At 38.6% G+C, this 22,864-nt stretch overlaps 1 protein-coding gene and 1 non-coding gene across 2 annotated transcripts in view; both read left to right on the top strand.

Annotated features, from left to right (window-relative positions):
- CNTN4 (contactin 4) overlaps positions 1-22,864 on the top strand; it is a 511,526-nt gene that overhangs the window by 102,705 nt on the left and 385,957 nt on the right. The window lies entirely within an intron of this gene.
- Positions 3,609-3,682, top strand: TRNAT-AGU (transfer RNA threonine (anticodon AGU)). The gene has a single exon. It is a non-coding gene; the product is annotated as a tRNA-Thr (tRNA).

The raw sequence follows: 22,864 nt of genomic DNA, 5'->3' as shown, positions 1-22,864 counted from the left end.
ATTAAATTTAACACTAATCGTTGAGGATATTGCCTTTTCTGCACACACATTGTTGCTTAATTATTGGAATACCTTGTATCCCCGGCTGAGAGTGGGGCGTATTGATTTGTTTTGTGTCTGGGATGTGGCCTCTCATACTGAATAGGACAGAGACTCAACCTGCTGGACAAAGAAGTAGGAAGCATTTTTTTTTTTTTTTCTCAGTTGATAAAGGACAGTGAACAAATGCACTTTGGTCACTCAGTGCCTTGTGTGTCGTCTCTAAAGGGCAAGGAAGTGTGATGATTGTCAGTGATTGTAGGTATAATTATATCCTAAAAACAATGGTCATAGTGAAGCTATTCTGTAAGGGTCCTCGGGTACTTGTAAGAATGGATTTGCCAATTTTTGTGTGTGGAAGATTATACTGAGGTCACCCTGGGCATGTTACCAGGTTAGAGGAAGGAAAGAACCAGTGAACAGATTAAGAAAGTAGACTTTGGGTCCTTCTCGCCATCATTTCCCCTCCCATGCTCTCAGATTTTATCTCTCATATCATTTTCTCAGAGAAACCTTCCACCACTAAATTATATGCCTTTCCTTGACACCACTCTTCCTTATTATAATTTTAATTTATCTGGTTGACTATTTGATTACCTGTCTCACCCAAAAAATAAAATATCTTCAAGGGCAGAGATAATTTCTACTCTTGCTTATCATTTATTTATCATTTGTTTCATATAATTGATACAGCGTATACACTAAATAATTTTTAACGAATAATCTATTAAATATTTTTCCAAGAAACTGGGCAAGATATTTGACATATTTTGAAAGTGTTAAGTGTCCATTATATTTGGTGTTACTGTATTTTGGGGGGGCCAAGCCACACAGCTTGCTGGATCTTAGTTCCCTGAGGGGATTGAACCCTGGGCTCAGGCAGTGGCAACACTGAGTCTTAACCATTGGGCCAGCAGGAAATTTCCAATGCTACTGTATTATTTGGTTCTGGGAGCAAGGAATAGACGTGTAAAAGTTAATCCTTGCCTTCAAAGATTTATAATATGGTAGAGGAACAACTCATACAATTAAATATCATATAACTCAAATTATAATACATGCTATAAAAGAGATACAAACACATCTCTATGAGAACACAGAGAAAGCAAATCTGCCAAGATGGACAAGGCTTTAAAAATGCAGAGACTATTTGAAATCTGCCTTGAAAATAGTTTTAGATAAATGAAGAACTAGGGAAAGGGCATGTTGGAAAGAGGTCAGAAGATGAGCAAAGATCAGATGCATATCTGAATGTGATGTTATCACATTGTCAGAGACTGGAAAACATGGTGGTGCTAAATCCTAGCAAGGATCCAGTAAGACAGGCATTCTCTGTGCTCTTGGCAGGGCTACAAAGACATAGACACTTTCTGGAAAGCCATTTGGCAATATGCATCAGAAGTCTCAATATTTCCTCTTCTAGGAATCTGTTTAATGATCAGAGATATGAGCAGTTCTTTATGTTGAGAATTTTTTATCATGGCATAATTAACAAATACTAACAGCCTAAACAAATAATTGAAGGTCCATGATTAAATTATGGAATTTCTGTATTGAAGAGCTATGCATCCATTAAAAAATAATGTTTTTAAAGAATATTTAATTACTTGGAAAGGTGATTGGAATGCAGTATGTATATAGTATAATGAAAATTTGAATGGAAGGTTGAACAGCAGTTTTGTAAAGGTGAAAATAGACCTCTGGGGGAAAAAGGGAATAACAGCAGTATGCTAATTTGCTATCATTAATTACCTTGGGGTGATGGGTTTATACAGACCTTCTATTTTCTTCTGCATATTCTATTTGTTTTCAGAGTTTCTACAGTGGTTATATTGCTTTTGTAACAAGGAAAACAGATATTTGAAATTATATATTCTAAAGGAAATAGGACATGATATGTTACGGCTAAACTATAAAATGTACAGAGAAGAGTTTTAGAAAATACTGCCATAGTTTTAAAGGTTATTTAGACCATAATGTGGCTAGAGCCTTGAATTAAGTATTCAAGGTGATAGGGAAAAGTGCATGATACGGCCCTCCACTCAAATTTTATAATCTGGTTTAGGGGAGAAAGACATGTGTGCGTGCATGCTTCGTCATCTCTGACTCTTTGCAACCCTTTGGACGGTAGCCCGCCAAGCTCCTGTGTCCCTGGGATTTCCCAAGCAAGAATACTGGAGTGGGTAGCCATTTCCTCCTCCAGGGGATCTTCTCGACGCAGAGATCAAAACTGCATCTCTGTGTCTCCTGCATTGCAGACAGATTCTTTACCTACTGAGCCATAAGGGAAGCAAGACATAAAGGAGTAAATTAGTAGCAATGCCAGGTAATAGTTCTGCCATACCATGGATCTGGATACTATAAATTTGCCAAAGTGTTATATATAAGTTATGACCTAGAAGTTCAGTTCAGAGATTAGCCTACTGAGTAATTACCTAGAATTTGTAAGTGCTTTTGCTCTACCCCAACCATGCTCTTTGAGGTGCGTGTGGTCCCACCGCCTGTGCAAGGACATGTGGGCTCCGCAGTTACCTGCCGCGGCCGTGGACTCAGAGGGTGCTGGATAAATGTGTGCGCTGACTGAAAAGTTGTGGAGGTTGAGGAGAAAGAGATCCCAGACTTCCTCCAACCAGGAGTCCAGAAACAAGTAGATATTCCTCCTCAGCCTTCCTTCCTCAAAATGTGTTTCTCCAAAGGACCCCATCCTAAATATCTTACTGTGTAAGTTGTACCTTGTCCCATTTATGATGAACATTAATTACACATACATACACACCTGTGTGTGTGTACCTGTGTATGTATTTTCTGTATATGCATATGTGTGCATTATGTATATAGTTTTTTTTCTTCCCATGAATCACTCAAAATCTATGGCAGGTGATTATATAAACTCATTTAAATGAATTTACTATTTCCATTCCTGTTGCCACCAGTTTTTTCCATCTTTAATTATTTTTTAAATTGTTAGAATGAATATGTATAATATTGTTATTGAAAAATGCCTTATGTTTTGGAAAAGAGCAAGAAAAAAAAAATTCTGGATTCCTAAAAGAACAAATAAATTCCCTTTTGAAAGTATCATAACAAAGTGAAAATATTAGGCAAATGGTGTATTTCTTAGATGTTTACTTAATATTATTGTATTTGTTCTTTTGATAGGAATTTTCATCCATTCACACATACTTATAAATCCTCCACTAGGTATAAAGCTATTGAGAAGTGTTGCAGAAATAAAAAGTACAAGTTAAGGAACATGAATCCCTACTGTCCACAAATGCTGAGATTCTAGAATATATAAACCACATCCCTTATACATGAAACATTTATGGTCTCTTAGAGGATTCAGGCCAATAAAGTGCTGACTTTGGACTCAAGAAAATCTTAACCATTAGCCTTGACCTGTGGGCTAAAGAAATCAAGGACATCTTTACAGAAAAGGTGACCCATGTTCTAGGTTCCTGGTTGCAGTCTCTTAACTTTTTTGGCAAGGATGTCAGAGATTTTTTTCATCATCTGAGGAATTTGATTGTTTCTCACCTTCAAAGTTTAGCTCTTCAAAGATTAAGATGGGCTCTGTGGCTTAGCTGGTCAAAGCGCCTGTCTAGTAAACAGGAGATCCTGGGTTCAAATCCCAGCGGGGCCTGTTGGAGTCCTATTTGGGCTTCCCTGGTGGCTCAGAGGTTAAAGCCTCCGCCTCCAATGCGGGAGACCTGGGTTCGATCCCTGGGTTCGATCCCTGGGTTGGGAAGATCCCCTGGAGAAGAAAATGGCAACCGACTCCAGTATTCTTGCCTGGAGAATCCCATGGACGGAGGAGCCTGGTAGGCTACAGTCCACGGGGTTGTAAAGAGTCAGACACGACTGAGCAACTTCACTTTCACTTTCACCTTCAAAGCTCACAAGTACATTGTAATTCAGTTTAACAAATCGACAGATTCTGTCAAAACCAGTTTATGTGTATTTAGCTTAGTGTTAGTTGCTCAGTTGTGTCCCACTCTATGTAACCCCATGGACTGTAACCCACAAGGCTCCTCTGTCCTTGGAACTGGAGTGGGTAGCCATTCCCCTCCCAAGGATCAAACCTGAGTCTCCCACTTTGCAGGCAAATTCTTTACCATCTGAGCCTCCAGAGAAGCTGATGCTTTCAAACCGCCACTTTAATGAGCACTTAGAATCTGATCATGCACCAGGCTGGAAGCAGGCAAAGTCAATTGTATGGAAGTAAATAAAAACACCAAGGTGAAAATTCATGGAGTGTATACAGAACATGAAGAGTAACTCTGAATACCTGGAGTTGGGTAATAGAAGATCTACATTGAAAGGTATGGGAGGGATGTCAAATCTCTAATTAGCGAAAATTGCACCCTGCTGCCATATTATACCATATTTTCAAGGACCTGCCTTTTTCCATTGTTTAACTCAATGTAATTCAACAAAAGTGCCCAGCCTTCCTAATTTCATTCTAGGGCTTTAGCAACAGTGCATTTTGCTCTTATCATTCATAAGATGGTTTTCGTTCTGCTGTCAGTGTCCAGGTGTGTGTTTGGCTTTCAGTGAAACCAAAGGAGAGATTGGACAGACTGTACCAAGCACTGACCCCATCTTTTGGAGTGATTGAGGTCTGTCTTGTCACTTTCCTGTGTGGGGATATTTTTTTCTCCTTAGATTCCCTGTAAATCAAAACAATCCACCATTATTGTGATAGCATGTCCATCTCTGAGAATGTCACAAGCTGTTTACAACAAGAAATGGAAAAGAAAGATGATGCTTTGCAGACTTTGGTACAGTTATTTTCAAACAAAAAGGGAAAATGACAAGAGACTGAGTAGAGTAATAGTAAAGATAAGGCTGCTAACTTGAAAAAACAGTAAAGACAAGATTCATAAACCCTGAACAAATACACATATCTCTCTCATGCCTGTGCGTGCATACACACACACACACACACACACACACACACACACACACACAGCCCTAGGCAGCAACTTCTATTAAGAGTTTTGTTGATGATGTGATTTTCCTGGTATTAACTTTTCATCATAGAAGTATAGTTATCTGCACATGCTTGAACAGAGTTCAGTTAGTCCCTCTAAACATACGTTGAGGATTAAGTGACTTAATACATGTAAACAGAGACCAGAGCCCAGCACATATGAATACACTTCAAGTGTTTTTTCATTATTATTGATGTTAATAGTGACATTGATGATGATGATGGTCAATAATGGTATAATGCTAGCTTGTTTATTCCTTAGAAAAACCCAGTAAAATAATGATTCTTCTGAACCCTTTAGCTATTTGAGCAAAGGTAACTGAGAGCTGCAACTAAGTGGCCTTTCTAGGTGGTGCCTTCTCAATCCTTGACTACGAATGTCCCAATTGCCTTTCAGGTATTTCATAGTACACTCTCAGGACCACCTGAGGTAAAATCTCTTGTATTGTTTGTTTAAATGGAGATTCTTGGGATCTCCCTTAAACCTAAATAGAATCTCTGGGCATGGGTCTCTGAGCCTGTCTTAAAACTGCAACCATTGTTCCAGCCAAACTCTGAGGACAACTCACATTTATATATAATTTATAAGATCTATCTTAAAGGTAGGCTTTAACTTGATGAGGACTAGTGGAGAATGCTGGTGCTAAAATGTCTTTACTTTTTCTGCAATTCACACTATTAAATATTTATCCTTTTGGTTTCTAGCTTACCTATAGGAGTTTCCATTTAAAATTTAAATACTTGAGGAAGCCATTAACATCCATTAGCACTCTGTGTGATTTAGGGATTTGAAAGTCAATCATTCAGCAAGGCTTCTAGGGGAGAGGAAGATGAATGAATCCCATTGAGAACAAAGGAGAGAGAAGGCAGGGAGCAGAATAGATCAGTAGAACCAAAGCATTGCAGCTGAGAATCCTGGACAGTTAGGGAATATGAAAATGATGGATTCTGTAGCCAAAGGCAAAACAGAGAAATTGTCAAAAGTTGTGTAACTGGCTTTAAAATATGCTGGTGGTAGATATGGATCCCGGGTGCCATTTTTTCCTATTTCCTTCTCAGCATGATCTAGAGTCTGATGTCTGACCCATGTATTTAAAATATAGTGCAGAGTTCAGACATCACAATATAGACCATGGGACAAAGCATGGACCCTGAACATGTCAGATACAATTAAATCTAGGTGTATCCAAACAATGTAATCACCTAATTTTGTTCCCGGAATAAAAGTTTTCAATTTTAAGTACTATTTCCCCAACCTGTTTTTTTAATTACTTGCAAAATTTCAACTTCTTTTTTCTTTTTAGTGGTCACAAAATAGTTTAACAAAAAGTCATATCCTTCTGACTTTTTTACTATTAATATCTGTGTGAACATATTGTTGTGCAGATTAAAATCATAAAACAAGGACTAGAAATGCTCAGACAAGATGAACTGGGAGGAGCTGGGGAGAAAATACATTTAGGAGTGTTATTGGGCAGACCATGGCCTTGTTCAGAAATCAGCAAGACAATTTGTACTTGCTAGAACTTGTGGACTAGGAAGATTAGCCTTAAGTCCCTGTGAAATGGAAACTACATTTATTTAGCGATTAGCCCTTTCCTTTATGTAGCAGTTAGCTTTGGTTATTTTAATTTACAGAAACGTTGGTGATGATAATCTGCCATTTCTCCCTTGTATGTACATTATCTACCATCTGGTCTTTAACCTGAAAATGTCTACACTATGAATCATCTTTGTTAGGTCAAGTAATGGGGATAAAAATGCACAGTAACTTACTGCAGAACTGAAGAAAGGCGTTCAAAGAGAGGTACCTTCAGCATCACACTTTGAGAAGTAGTGAGTGCGCAAATACTTTCGGTGTCCTAATCCCCGCGCCATCCCCTTTAACTTATACCAAAAATGTTAAAAATAATTTTTAAACAAGAATGCATATAAACCTCTGAAGAAACTAGAGGAAATAATTCAGTTCTTCCCCTATAGCATGTTTTCATGTAGCTTTATTTCACATTTGGAGGTGATATTACTCCATTAAACTTAGTAGCATTTGGTCTTATATTAAGACAAGATATAAAAGTAGAAGGGTCCTTCCAAAAATGTCACTGATTTGACAATTTTAGAAGTAGTTTTAAGGTTTAGAGTCTAAGAAGTAAGCTTCATAGAACAACATTGTGATTTAAAGAAGAAAACCTAACTACTTTCTGTGGGCTTGTTTATTTTGTTAAAGTAGGAGGTTTATCTATGTGTTCTTTACTAGATTAAAGCCTTGTTTTCCATCTGTTTGAGCCACTTGTTATTTAAATTGCATTTTAGAAGAAAGAGTAGATGGCGGTGGTTTTGCTTTACATCAGCTGATACTTCACAGTTGTATTTCTATTCCCATTTCTAACCTCAGTTGACAATATTATACCCTGTGATTTTGGACACGAGAAAACCCAAACCACAGAGTAACCTGAGTTTTGTTTGGAGAAAATGCACCAGCCAGTCCCTGACTACCCAAACTGTATTTTAATCCCAAAGTGCATGGAATTAAAATAATTTCAAGTGGGAGTACATATAAAGAGAATTACATCCTATACAGTGAAGTCAAGTGCGCCTTAAGAAGCACTGCCACCTGTAAAGCTAGTGGAGATGGTGGAATTCCAGCTGAGCTATTTAAAAACCTAAAAGATGATGCTGTGAAAGTGCTGCACTCAATATGTCAGCAAATTTGGAAAACTCAGCAGTGGCCACAGGACTGGAAAAGATCAGTTTTCATTCCATTCCCAAAGAAGAATAATGCCAAACTGTTCAAACTACCACCCAACTGCACTCATTTCATACGCTACAAGTTAATGCTCAGAATCCTTCAAGCTAGGCATCAGCAGTATATGAACCAAGAACTTCCAGATGTACAAGCTGGATTTAGAAAAGGCAGAGGAACCAGAGATCAAATTGCCAACACAGATTGGATTATAGAGAAAGCAGGAGAATTCCAGAAAAACATCTACTTCTGCTTCATTGACTATGCTAAAGTATTTGACTGTGTAGATTATAACAAATTCTGGAAAATCCTTAGAGAAATGGGAATACCAGTCTATCTTAGCTGCCTCCTGAGAAACCTGTATGCAGGTCAAGAAGCAGCAGTTAGTACTGGGCATAGAACAGCGGACTGGTTCAAAATTGGGAAAGGAATCTGTCAAGGCTGTATATTATCTCCCTGCTTATCTAACTTCTATCCAGAGTGCTGCTAAGTCACTTCAGTCATGTCCAACTCCATGTGACCTCATAGATGTCAGCCACCAGGCTCCCCCGTCCCTGGGATTCTCCAGACAAGAACACTGGAGTGGGTTGCCATTTCCTTCTCCAATGCATGAAAGTGAAAAGTGAAAATGAAGTCACTCAGTCATGTCCAACTCTTAGTGACCCCATGGACTGCAGCCTACCAGGGTTCCTCCATCCATGGGATTTTGCAGGCGAGAGTACTGGATTGGGGTGCCATTGCTTCTATCCAGAGTACATTATGCAAAATGCTCAGCTGGAGAAAGCAAAAGTTGGAATCAAGATTGCTGAGAGAAATATCAGTAACCTCAGATATGCAGATGATACCACCCTAATGGCAGAAAGTGAAGAATTAAAGACCTCCTGATGAAGGTTAAAAAGTTGGATTAAAATGTAGCATTCAAAAACCTGAGATCATGACATCCAGTCCCATCACCATGGCAAATAGATGGGGAAAAAGTAGAAACTGACAGATTTTATTTTCTTGGGCTCCAAGATCACTGTGGACAGTGACTGCAGCCATGAAACGAAAAGATGCTTGCTCCTTGGAAAAAAAGCTATGACAACCTAGACAGCATATTTAAAAGCAGATACCACTTTGCCGACAAAGGTCCGTATAGTCCAAGCTATGATTTCTTCAGTAGTTGTATACGGATATGAGAGTTGGACCATAAAGAAGGCTGAGCATCAGAGAATTCATGCTTTCAAATTCTGGCGCTAGAGAAGACTCTTGAGAGTCCCTTGGACAGCAAGGAAATCAAACCAGTCAATCCTAAAGGAAATCAGTCCTGAATATTCACTGGAAGGACTGACGCTGAAGCTCCAATACTCTGGCCACCTAATGTGAAGAGCTGATTCATTGGAAAAGACCCTGATTCTGGGAAAGATTGAAGGCAGGAGGAGAAGGGGTTGACAGAGGATGAGATGGCTGGATGACAGCAGCTACTCAATGGACATGAGTGTTAGCAAACTCCTGGAGATAGGGAAAGACAAGGGAGCTTGGTATGCTGCAGTCCATGGGGTCGCAAAGGGTTGGACACGACTTAGTGACTGAACAAAAACAGTAAACTAACTTCCCAGCCATTGGTACATGGGTGAAGATTCTTGTTCTGAGAGTTCTGTGATTCCTATCAATGAGCAGGGTCCTAAACATTTGTTAAAAGAGCAGATGAGTGCTGTTGGGGAAGTAGCAATATTCTTAACATCTGTAGCCTGAGAATGAGACCACTTTCTGGCAGGGTTTAACCCATACATCAATCCAGATCTACTTGTTGACCCAGGTTAGCTGCACCTTACATGCTGTGGGAGAAGACCAACTGTTTGTAAATTGGTGCTACTAAGATTTCGTGGCACCCAAGTGGAGATGCCTTGGAGGTTATTAAACATACGACCTGAGGTTTAAGAATGAGAGCCAAAGTAGAGATTTTACGTTTGGTAGTCCTTAGCCTAGACTTTAAGCATCTAGACTAACTGAAGCCAAGGTTGGTGTGACCTTATCTGGGAAGAAGATGGGCTTTTTTAAAATAAGGAACCTTGATTTTTCTTTAGCCTACCAGAGATCGTCCACAGAAAGTTTCAGTCATTTAAATATCAAATGATCTAACAGAAAAGTCAGGATTTTTGACCTCTCTCGATAATATGACAGCTTGCATTCCTGCGCAGCAGCTGTAGACTGGAGCTGACAAGTTGCCTTCTACAGACAGGTGGAGCCTGTGCTCCTTGGTTCCTCAAGGTTCCCACTACTTGCTCCAGGTCAGCTTCACCCATTTATATGCAAGCCTACCTCCTGTAGACGTTTGAATTTGTAATTTCTGATAGACAATTGTAAACACTTATCTCTTCTTTTGATTTCATTCTCTCATTCCCTAAATGAACAATTTTTTTTACAATTGAATGGGAGCTCAAAGTGTGGTTCTTTGGTAGGGTTGTTTGCATCATTAGAGAGATGCAACTATTAAATGTTACAGTAAGAGGAAGTCTTAACAGTTGTTTAAGTAGCCATTCATTGTGCAGATGAAGAATATAAGATCCAGAGAGGCAGGGGCAGAGGCTAGCTTAGAGCTGACAGTAAATTCACATCATGAGAAGGATGGGAAACATGGTCACATGGTTCCTAGAACTTGGAATCTTTAATTATTAACATATCCTGACGTATTTGTTCTTAATTGAGCAGAAAAGTCTGTATTTATATCTGGGTGGGAATTAAGGGACACCAAGAGTGAAGTTAAAAACTGTAACTAATTTGGTATCTTATTAAAATATGAATATATGGTATACTGAATTTGAAGGGATTATAAATTTGCTTATTGCAGTTGTGCTTTGAACAGTGCCTTTAAAAAAATAATCTGCTTATTTCTACCTATTGAGAGAAAAATAGCTATTTTCTCAGTATTTTCCTTTGGATCACATTGGGTTTTTTCCCAACACAGTTTGCAATGCAGCCAAATTAAAAGGCCCACAGGCACCACCTTCCACCCAAGATTCAAAGGGATCATTTGGTGTGAAAGGTATGAGTCATGCGGTCTCCACACCAGCCAATTACTGATTGCCCACGCTGTATTGTATCATCCTAAATACATGGAATTAAAATAATTGCAAGTGTGTGTACACACACAAAGAGAAATACATCATACGCACATAGCTCTCTGCTGTTGTTGGGAGGACAGGGTTATTTGCTCTGAGTGGTGTGTGATTTCTGTTTTGAGCAATATGCCTAACTTGAACCTGCATTTATTAAATAGCAGATGAGTGTAGGCAGCTTGATAATGAGGAGCCATCTAGCAAGGTTAACCCTTCAACAAGGTTAGAGGCATGAATAGTCCCATCCAGTTACCAGCTGCAATACACATTTACCCAGTAAAGTGTTTATTCAGCCTTATTCCCTCTGTAGGTCTTTGTAACTCTCACTGCATATGGAGCCATTACTTGAGTGCAGGCCAGTGAGCTGAGTCTGGGTGGGGAAGATTGCCTGGTGAAGGGAATGGCTACCCAGTCCAGTATTCTTGCCTGGAGAATTACATAGACAGAGGAGTCTAGTGGACTGCAGTCCATGGGGTTGCAAAGAGTCAGACTTGACTGAGTGACTAACTTTTGACTTTCACTTTCTATGAGCTAAGCATGACTGTGGCCTAGCCACTAGTCAGAGTTAAGCATTGAGAACATTGAAAAAGTTGACAGTCAAGGAACCATTAAACCAAGAAGCAAAGACTAGATGAGGAGATACAACACTTACTGAGTTTCATTATAGCACCTGTAGGAGAAGAAGCACTTTTCTCTATGGTTTTTTCTAACTAATCCAATAGTCAGTTTAGCAGAGGACAGGTAAACAAATGTAATTATATATGTACAACTTCCATAAGAATATCGGACAGGAGGGCAAGGTGGGCATTTGAGATTACATGCCACTCTGAGTTGAGGATAGGGATAGGAACCTGGGGATTCAAAGAGGAGAAGGTTAATTCTCAGGACAGTAAGTGGAGCAGATGTTTGGTAATTAGATGTTTATACTACCGTACAGATAGGTCATTCACATAAAAAGTTATCTCTGGTTTTAGCGCTCTTTCTGGGCCAGGCCCCTTATCTAAAACCCTTTTATTAGTCAAGAGAGAGGTAGAAGTTTTCCTTGGATCTGCTGGTTCTTGATTACCTTAAGTTCAAAATAGTTCACATGCCAAAATGGCACCTTTTGGGGTGGCTTATCCGAACCCCTTTACTAAATCATCCACAAGTGAAACTGAAAGTTTAACACAACATAGATTTCTGGAACTTGCAGACAAAAGCATGTAACAGTAAAGTGCAAGACTTCATTTCTTTATTTGCTTTAAAACAACTTATTTCTAGCTATGAAGCTCCATCCAGTCTTTGCCAGTTTGGTGAGAAAATTACATTTCCATTCTTACTGGAGCCAGTCCAGCCCCTGAAGTTGTACGAAGGAAATGGGGAAGGATATTTAAATACTGGTCTGCTAAAATTGCCACTGGCACTCTCTTCCTCAGAACCCAAGTGGTTCCTTGAAATGTGGCAGCTCTCAACTATTTGGCCTCTAGAATAAAGAATCTCAGCCAGAGTTATAACATCAGTACCGTGGACAGCAGCTTCATAGGCACATCTCAGATAATCCGATGGTAGAGGCAGGGTTGATTTGCCACAGATGCCCCACTCCCATAGAACTGCATCCCCTCCCCAGTCCAGATGGATCTCATCTTTCTTCTTGTTTATGACTCTTGCCCCAGCCCGTTTGTCTGCATCTTGCTGGAGACTGCTTTGTACAAGCTCTTTCCTACTCCTTTTAGGGAAGATGGAGAGAGATGGGGAGTAGGAGAAGAGGTGTACCCCCCCCCCTTCAGGAGACAGTTGTCTATATCTGCTGCTCAGCATCGTCCAAGGCACAGAGCAGTACCCATGCAACAAAGAATTATCCAGCCCTAAGTGTCAGGATTGCTGAGGTTGAGAAACCCTGCTCTATGCCTTATTTAATGGGATCAGGTTAGAGATATTTGGAGCCATTTCTTGGAGGAAAACATGAGGCAGGGGGATGGGCACCACTAGAGAGGATTAAATCTGTGGGATGGTGGTGATTCAGCAGGTCAGGATGGAGTGAACTCTCTGAAATCCACTCTGGGATTAGTGGTTGAGAGGCTGATGTAAGAAGTCTGTGTTTTTAATGCAATGCCCTGGCCCCAATTTCCTTCTCCTCCTCTCTTGTATACTCTGTTATGAAAATTCTTTGGTTTCTATAGAGACACTGAGCAATCCATACCTCCTTCACTTCTTCCAGCACATACAGAAAAGTTCTTATCAGTTCACTATATCATGTGTATTCTTTATGAAGCATCATGCATTCCCCAGGAGGGGTGCATGTGTGTGTGGGTGGGTGGGTGGGTGGGGGTATGTGTTTTGCCATTGAACTGGGATTACATGTCTTCTTACTACTTTCTGTTTCTGTTGCTCATGGAAAAACTAAACAATGAAACTTAGAAATGTAGTCATAACAGCCTGTGGCGTTCAGACTAGCTAATAATTTCCCTTTTTTTCTTTACAATCTCCAGTTTCTTTGGTGAGCTATTAGAGATATAGATTTTCCAAAATAACATTTCTATTCTGTCAGCAGGTAGTGTGTGTCCTATAGCTTGTGAATATTTTGCTACAACTCCCATTTCACTGAAATTACATTCTCTGGTACAGGTAATGAGAAACAGAATTGCTCTACTTCTGGTTACATGTGTCCTCTTCCAGTGACTGTGCTCACCAAGAGACAAAGTAGACTGGGGAAAGTGCCAAACATGTTCAATTCATTATTTCTCAGAGAAGCCAATTAGCATAGTGGAATACCCATTGGGAGGTCTTGGGTAGGTTTTCAACTTTCCAAGCTTTATTTTCTAATCTACAAGTGGGGTAATACTGCCAACATCACAATTTAGTTGAATAGTCAATTTTCAGTCCGTGAGAGGTACTTATGTTTTTAACCATCCTTAACAATATTTTCTTCATTTATCTAAGAAAAGATGTTAACCATCATTAAGTGATCCATTCCTGAGTTCCTCATCCTAGGGCAAGGGTCAGCAGATTATGGCCAATGGGGCAAATCCTGATAGTTGCCTATGTTTGTACAAGCCACAGGCTGAGGATAGTTTCACAATTTTGTAAATGGCTGAAAAAAAATAATACTAATATCTCATTATACATGAACATTGTGTAAAATTCAAATTTCAGTGCCCCTCAATAAAATTTTATCAGAACACAGCTACACTCATTCCTTCACATATTGCATGTGAATGTTTTCACACACTGGCTGCAAAGTGATAACAAAGACTCTTGTCCTCAAAACTTAAATATTTACAGTCTGGTCCTTTACAGAAAATGTTTGTCAACCTCTGCCCTGGAGAATATCATATAGGGGAGACTACATGAGAATTAGTTCCATCACAAATAATCACCTTTCCTCTTGCTATCTTTGATGTGGGTCTTGTATTCAAAATCTTTGTTTATTTCTTTATGGTATTCATACGTATGACTTGTCTCTATTGGCAATTATCCTGACTTACAGTTTCATCTCAATTTTGGTTCTTTGGGAGAATGTATGACCATTTCTTTGAGGCATTCCTCAAGAACTTCTCACAGTTGATTCCTTCTGTGCCTCACTGACCTTAACATTAAATCATATCACCCATACCATGTCCTCAAAGTTTGTTGAAAAACCACCCAACCCTTTTTACAATGGTCTAGAAACAAAGAGGCAGAAACATAATTGTATTTATAATCTATGATGTTTGTGGTAGTGATAAGGATGGAGGTAGGGGTGGTTGTGGTGGAGGAGGAGAGAGAAGAAGAAAAGAAGAAACATAGGATGATTCCGTTTTTCTCCCAGTGTGAAATGATAGCCCAAGGACTTTTATGTCAGCAGCTGGCTTGAGCATCACTTGATCTCATTTCCAAGCTGGGTGAAATCAAGGTAGGCATTCTCTCATCTGAGGTACTGAGAAAGAGGAAGTCACTGGAAAGTAATAGGAGCTATTAATTGCAGTGTCTAGTTCTTCCAAGATCATATTTCATCATGCTGTTTACCTGAAGCCACTGCCTCCGGGAAATATATTAATTAGCATAGCTATCAACAACAGTAGCACATATGCATACGTTAAAACATATGTACTTTGACTACCAAATTGTCTCACTAACAGAAGAGGGTTAGATGTACTTTCTTGGTACTGTGGAAATGTGCAAGTTAAACAATTATTAGAGCTTTTTTTTTCTTTTTTATTTCTGAGTAAGCTAACACTCAAGCTGTTTGCCATCGTAGACATATTTGTGACCTTCCTGACACACTGTTGTATGTCAACAAAATATATACATGGATACCTACCAGTTGGAGAGGATGGTGTTTGTTCTTCCTGCTTGGCAGAGTATCCAGGGGTGATGAGTGCCAGCATTCTGCACCCGTGTTATTGTTGAACAGCAGAATGTGATCCAGTTCATTTTCATGTAGTGCGTGGCATAAATTACATCTCAGATGCTTAAAGTTAAGTGGCACACTTGGACCCAAGAGAAGTATTAAGTTTTTCGCTAGGCAACTAGCACTTCTATCTGCTTATTCACAAATATTTGAAGATGCAATCGCTTGATTAAAAATTTCTGCAAATAGCAGGAGAAGTTGGCAAGAAGCAGCTTTGCTTCTAAGGAATTTGATGTTCCCCTTTTGGAAAAGTGATGAAAACCAGCAATGCTCAGTCCTTTCCCTCCACCACCTCTTTTCTCCCGGAAACAGTCCCAGTAATTTCCCTTTTTCTGCCAATCTGCTTTCTTCTTGATGTAGCTCTTTTTTTTTTTTTTTTTTTTTTTTAACGTGAATAGCAGAGCCTATGATTGTGGCAGGAGGGAGAGAACATTAGTTCCATTAGCGTTTTGAGCACTTGGATACCTTCTGTTTTTCCTTTTGCCTCTTTCTTAATATGACAGAAAATTTGAGGTTAAGCTTATCTCTCTGAGGTCTGTTGCTGTTTATTTCTTTGACTATAACATCCTGCCACCATATATCCTGAGAAGATTTTTTCCTTAATACTCTCATAGTTATTTTTGTCATAGACACACTGATACATACAAACACCATTTTACTTAATGATGTGATGACTGTCAAGAAAGGGAAATATTCTTATAGAAAAATTCTGAGTTAAAATGTGTAAAAATCAGTAAAAAAGCATTTCATTTGCATTTCTTAACCATAGGTTAGAATACTTTTTTAAAAATATGGTAGTCTGAAAAGACAAACTTGGTACTTCTATAAATGTCCATTTCTGATTTTAATTTTTTATTGAAAATCTTTCCGTCATCTTCTTATGAAAATTCTCAAACATGCATTAAATTGAAATTATATCACAGTGAATGCCAGTATCCCCACCAATGGAATTATGTCTTTAACATTTTACCCTCTTCATCCTTCTGTCTATTCATCTCCCTTTCATTCATTAGTTCCTTTTTCCAATGCATTTCAAAGTAAACTACATATATCTGTACACTTCTTCCTAACTACTTAGTCAAAATATATACACAGTGAAGCATGCAGATCTTAAGTAGACACTTCTTGGGATTTGACAAGGGCACATACCTGTGTAAAACAAACCCCAATCAAGATACAGACCAATATCTCAGAAAACTCATTCCTGTCCCTTCTAAGTCTGAGTTGAGTTTTAAATAAAATATCAAAAGGTTGATTTTGTAAGATTTTCTTTAAAATCTCTAGAACCAGGAGAAAACATCGGTGAATTTCACAGACTCATCCAAGATAGACTTGCTGACAACCTGAATTTATTAATGCCCTTGCCTTGGTTTTCTCTTTTGAATATTTTAGTGACATTAGGCACAGCCTGCTTAACTGTGATAGGAATTATTATCTTTGATTAGGGTCATACCAGTAGATTATTATCTTTGTTCTCATGGTCATCAAATGGATATATCCTCGTCATGTCACATTTTTGCAGTTTTTCTGACTCTTGTCTGAGAGTCTTTTAATGCTAACTGATCCTTAAATCTTAAGCAGTGGGTCATCTGGAGCTAATAGCATGCGTCTGCAACTATAATTACTCTGTGGAGAGATCCCTGATTCTATTCTTAGAATTCCCATATGAAGAACCAAAAATCCCAGACATGCACATGACTTTTCCCAAGATTGCATATCTCAGCAGTATCACAGCTAAACTTTGAGAATACACCTGTCTGGTTCTTTTTAAATGAATAAATGTTTCTTGTAGATTTGTTGTCAGTTCCACAAACCCTTCTCTTCAGTTTATTTTGAACCAGGTTCGTGAAAGGCATCTGATGGGAATGCTGTGGGAGGTGAGAGGATGTTGTAGGGAAGATGAATGGGGCATAAGCCCTGCTGTCTGAAACTATATTTGCAGCAGCAGGGGGACAATTATTTTGTCAGATTATTTCAACGTGATATTGCAGGTCATTTTAGCAATAAGCAAGGTGTACTGTGGGAGTACTCAGGAGGGTAATTTAATCCAATCTTGGTTTTAAGAAAGTGTATTTACAGGAATGTCGTTCGTGTTGAGTCTGAAACTATGACCAGGTGTTGCCTGGGAGGTGAAATGTAGGAAGTGAATCAACAGACGTTAAGGTATTGGAGGTTAAGAAATGAGTACAGCAGGGGCGTTGTGCAGACACTGTTGTTATTTTGAGGGATGAATTATGATAAAAAAAAAAAGAGGGCTCATGAGGTATGTACATGTGTGAAAATATATTTTGATTTTTTAATTGTCAAGCTTTGCTACATTCTCTTGTTGGAAATTAGAATTCCTTCACTATGGCCAAGGACTATGACCAATGTATTAGCTTTTCAAGGGGTCATAAAGAATCAGCACTGGTGGTCATAATTACCTGATCCTAATGACCAGAAATGTTGTAATAAATAGTTTCTGTGAAGCAGAATTTTATGTAGCGTGTATTGTAAAAAGGTATAGTTATGAATCAATAGTAAGTTGCTTCAAGGGCTTTAGCAATGAGGTTTGCCATTTGGGATTGATGCTTCTTTTACCTAAATAAAGTAGCAGATTTGACTATTGATATGTTATTGATACTTCAGAGGAAAGTTTTCATCTATTTCGGATGAACTGTGTCTTGGATTTTTGCATCCCAGCAACCAAACTTTATTTAATGCTTTCCAACTTAGGAAAGCCATTTAGGTAACTTAATTGCTATGAGTGGATTAGGTCATATCGTACAATATTTGTGAATATTTAGGAACAGAGGTTTGTGAATTTAAAAAAAAAATTGCTCTTTACTTGATCTTATATATCACTCATCTCAAAGCTCACTGTGCACAGTCTATGAATGGCGTTTGAGTTCATGCATTTAGATTTGTAATAAGAACAAGAGTTGAAAATTTAGAATTCAGAGTACTCATAACCAGAGGAAATATAGCTGTTAAGAAGTGGTCTTTTCCACAATGTTATCATTTACTTAAGGAGGTAAAGCAGGTGCTCATGTAAAGAGAGCCTGCAATATTAAGTGCTGGCTAAGTGCTCTGGACTGTGTATGGAGTGTTGGTAATATGCCTCCCCACTATCCACTTCCTCTGCTTTCGTGATAGCGTTTTCATTTTCCTTTGGGTAATTAGGCATCACCTATTTTTAGTCCATTGGGGTTCCTCTGACCATCTCCCTATACCGCAAATACCTAAGAGGCCCAGGCTTGACTGATTTAAGACTTCCTGGTTCCTCAAACTCTTCCTGTGTCTTTGTGGAAGGAGAGGTGCCTGCACATCATAATATGTGAGGTGGTAAAATGTAAGCCCAGGTGGCCAGTGACCATCTTTATCACTGCAAAGGGGAACCCACCTACAAATACAGACAGAAATAGACAGTAAAGCTTAGACTCGTTAGGATTCTCCAGAAGAGACCAGTGGAATATATGCACATACATTCGAAGAGAAAAATATTTACAGGCATCTCCCGCTTTTAGAAAGTTCAGTCTATGCCACTTCACTTTTACAAAAGACTCACTTAGTACCTATGTTTACTAACTGTAAGAAATCCAGAGAGGATATTTACTTTTTTGGGGGGTGCGGGGGGAAGAAACAGAAGCTCAGCATTTCTTATGCAGTGAGCCTATAGCTGCACTTGGTACCCAGAGTGGCCACCAAGCCCCTTCTCCATCAGCCCCACTGGGCATCTCAACACTGGGCTACCGTGACTTTGAGCTGTGTCTGTGAGCATCTGTGCTCTCTCTGATTTATTCTGTGCGTCCATTAGCACGATGCGCCCTGAGGTAACTGCTTCTTTGCTGTACACCATTTCGGCTTACAAACATCTTTACAGGAATACTCTACTTTTTAACAACCAGGAATCCCACATTTTGAGAAACAGGCTTATGCAGTTACAGGGACAAGCAAGTCTGAATTCTTCAGTCTGAGAGACTCGGGGAAGAATGGATGTTGCCATCTTGAGTCTGAAGGCAGTCTGGAGGGAGAATTCTTAGTCTCTTTTTCTCTAGGAGCCCCTTTCCATGATTGGGTGAGACCCATGCACATTTTGAAGAATAATCTACTTTAGTCAGAGCTCACTGATTTAAATGTCAATCCTTATAAAAATACTGATGAAAACTTTTTTTCACAAAAGTAGAACAAACACTTTAAAATTTTATGGTGGTTTAGTCACTAAGTTATATCTAACTCTTGCAACCCCATGAACTGTAGACCACCAGTCTCCTTTGACCATGGGATTCTCCAGGTAAGAATATGGAGTGGGTTTCCATTTCCTTCTCCAGGAGATCTTCCCAACCCAGAAATCGAACCTGTATCTCTCCAGCATTGTAGGCAGGTTCTTTGCCAACTGAGCTATGAGAGAAGCTAGTAAATTTTATTTGTAAATTTTAATTCATAAATAAAATGTTATTTTAAAATTTTATATGGAAATGAAAAAGATACAGAATAGAGAAAAAAATCTTAAGAAAGAAACACAGAGCTGAGGACTCACACTCCCTGACTTCCGTCTATACTGCAAAGCTACAGTCATCCAGACAATATTGTACTGGCACAAAAACAGACATGTAAATCAATGGAATGGGAGTGAGAGCTCAGAAATAAAGTCATGCCTTCTTTTTATATACTGAGCAACATGTATATGAGTATATGAGATGGAACTCTCATATACTGTTGGTGAGAATATAAATTGGTGCAGTCACTGTGGATAACAGTGTGGAAGTATCTCAGAAATAGTCAATGAACCTGTGACAAAATAGAGAAAGGATAGTCTGTTCAGTAAGGAGTGCTAGAAAAACTGGACAGCCACATGTAAAATAATGAAATTAGAACATTCTCTAATACCACATACAAAAGTAACTTCAAAATAGTTTAAAGACTTAAATGTAAGACTCAATAGTATAAAACTCATAGATGAAAACAGGCAGAACACTTTGACATATATTGCAGCAAGTTTTTTTTTAATTCATCTCCTAAAGGAAATAAAAGCTAAATTAAACAAATTGGGCCTAATTAAACTGAAAAGCTTTTCCCTAGCAAAGGAAACATAGATAAAATAGAAAGATAACCTACTCAATGGGAAAGATATTTACAAATGACATGACCGACAAAGGGTTATTATCCAACATATGTAAACAGCTCATACAACTCAACATCAAAAAAAACAAAATGGCCAGAACTGAATAGATTTTTCCAAAATGAAAATGCAGATCACCAACAGGCACATGAAAAGATTACTCAACATAGTGTATCTATCAGGGCAGTGCAAATCAAAACCACAATGAGATATCACCTCACACCTGTCAGAATGGCTGTCATCAAAAAGGACACAAAAAAACAAATGTTGGTGGGGATGTAAAGAAAAGGGAACTCTCATATACTGTTGTTGAGAATATAAATTGGTACCATCACTGTGTACAACAGTGTGGAAGTACCTCAAAAAACTGAAAATACAGCTACCATATGACTCAGCAAGTAGACTGTGAATGTGAATAAAAACACTAATTAAGAAAGATACATGCACCCCAATGTTCATTTAGCAGCACTATTCACAACAGCCAGGATATTGAAGCAACCTAAGTATCCATCAGTAGAAGAATGGATAGAGAAGGTGTGATGTATATACAATGGAATACAACCCAGACATAAAGAACAAAATTTTGCCATTTGTTGCAACATGGTTGAACTTAGGGGGCATTATGCTAAGTGAAATAAGGAAGACAAATACTGTGTGATATCAATTATTTGTGGAACTAGAAAATACAACAAACTGGTGACAATAGCAAAAGAGAAGGAGACTCACAGATATAGAGAAGAAACTAGGTTACCAGCAGGGAGGGGAAGGGATAAGAGCACATTAGGGGTGGGGGAGAAGAGGAACAAACTATTAGGTGTAAAATAAGCTACAAGGACATATTGTACAATGCAGGGAATATAGCCAACATTTTATTATAACTATAAATGAAGTATAACCTTTAAAAATTATGAATCACTGTATTATACACCTGTAACTTATATAACATTGTATAGCAACTGTACTTCAATATAAATAAAAATCTTAAATAATGTTAATGACATCTAAAAACTACCTCACAGCAACATCCATGTAGACTGATGTTTGAGTGAACAATTGGGCACTGCGGTTTTGCTAAGTCAACATATAAAATTAACCATCACACTTGTAAATAGAAAGACCATGACTTATTTAGACAGTAACTAGTACAGATGCCCAAATGTGATACAAGCCATCATGATAGAGACAGTCAGGAGAGGCTGCTAAGGGGTTAGTTATACTGCTTCACGGTAAATTAGAAAATTTGCACATTACTCTTTGTGTTTCTGAAGTGGGAATATATTTCATGACTGGAGACTTGCATATAAGGTCAGCACATAGGAGATACTTAATGTTCAATTTTCGCTCCCTTTTCCAAATTTCTCCTTTCTATATTTGGGGTTCTGAGTAAGCCTCTTGCTCAGCCTAAATATGGAAATTTGCAAACTGCTTGATATTGAGGGTTTCTGTCTTAGAGATTAACTGGTTTCCAGGCAGCATTCCAAGAGTCTAGAGTCAGAAGTGACCACAGACAGAGTATTTAACACTTTGTATTTTATAGATAGGAAGCTGTTCTCTGTGATGATGACTTTTTTAAAAAATGAAATTTGACTGTCATGTGCTTTTCCAATCAGATGTCTATATACATTTCCAAGTCAGCACAGCTTGAACACCTGTTTAAAATCATGTTGACAGAGTTGAAATTAGTTATTCATGGTTTCATATCTATGGATCATGGCATTGGAGCATTCCATTAAGATATTAAGGTAAGACATGTAGCAGGAGTCATTTATACATAATTTTAGGAGCCTGGAATCATTAGCATACTCTGGGGGAATGCTTAATGCTTGGGAGAATCTGATAATAATCCTTTAAAAATCTCAGTGAATCTAATCATCTAGTCCTAAAATATACCCTCTGTCTTATACCTTTAGTTACTAAGGTCTAAGATTTTTGAGGAAGGGTTTGGAGTGGTGATTTATTTACATCATTGTAAATTTGCAAGAAGATATCTCTGGTGTGTTTTTGCAATGGTTTCACACTGGCAGTCTGTCTGCTCTCCACTTAACTGTTCCTCACTCAGCTCCTCGCTGAATGTTGCACTCGGATTGTCAAATACCACTTCAGACCAGATCTGTGCTCCTGGAAGTCATGTAAAACTTCATAAAGGAATTCTACCTGACATTTTCACATGCAGCTCACTTGGACTCATAAAATTCAGGTGTAAATTGAGAATGGATTTCCACCCAAGCGTTTTTGCTTGATTTTGGTATTTATATGGAACTGATATTTGGAGGATAACTTAAATGCCCTTAGAATCGGTCCCCTTTTCACTCCAAAGTGGGGGATGTGGCTGCCCATGTCCACTTGGCTAGTCCAGTATGTTTCAGGTGAATTTCATACACTCTTATTTACTGGGTTCTGGCCAACTTGGAAAGGAAATTAGTAATGTGCAAATACAGTAATTTCACCGATATGGCTTCTTGGGTGGTTGCTGGACTCGGAATGAGTCACATTTTTTGCCTAACGATGCTAATGACTGTATGAC

This window comes from Dama dama, chromosome 24 (assembly GCF_033118175.1).
Source record: "Dama dama isolate Ldn47 chromosome 24, ASM3311817v1, whole genome shotgun sequence".
Lineage (NCBI taxonomy): Eukaryota > Metazoa > Chordata > Mammalia > Artiodactyla > Cervidae > Dama > Dama dama.
Note: the sequence above shows the minus strand (reverse complement) of the source record. Positions and strands in the feature narration are given on the sequence as shown.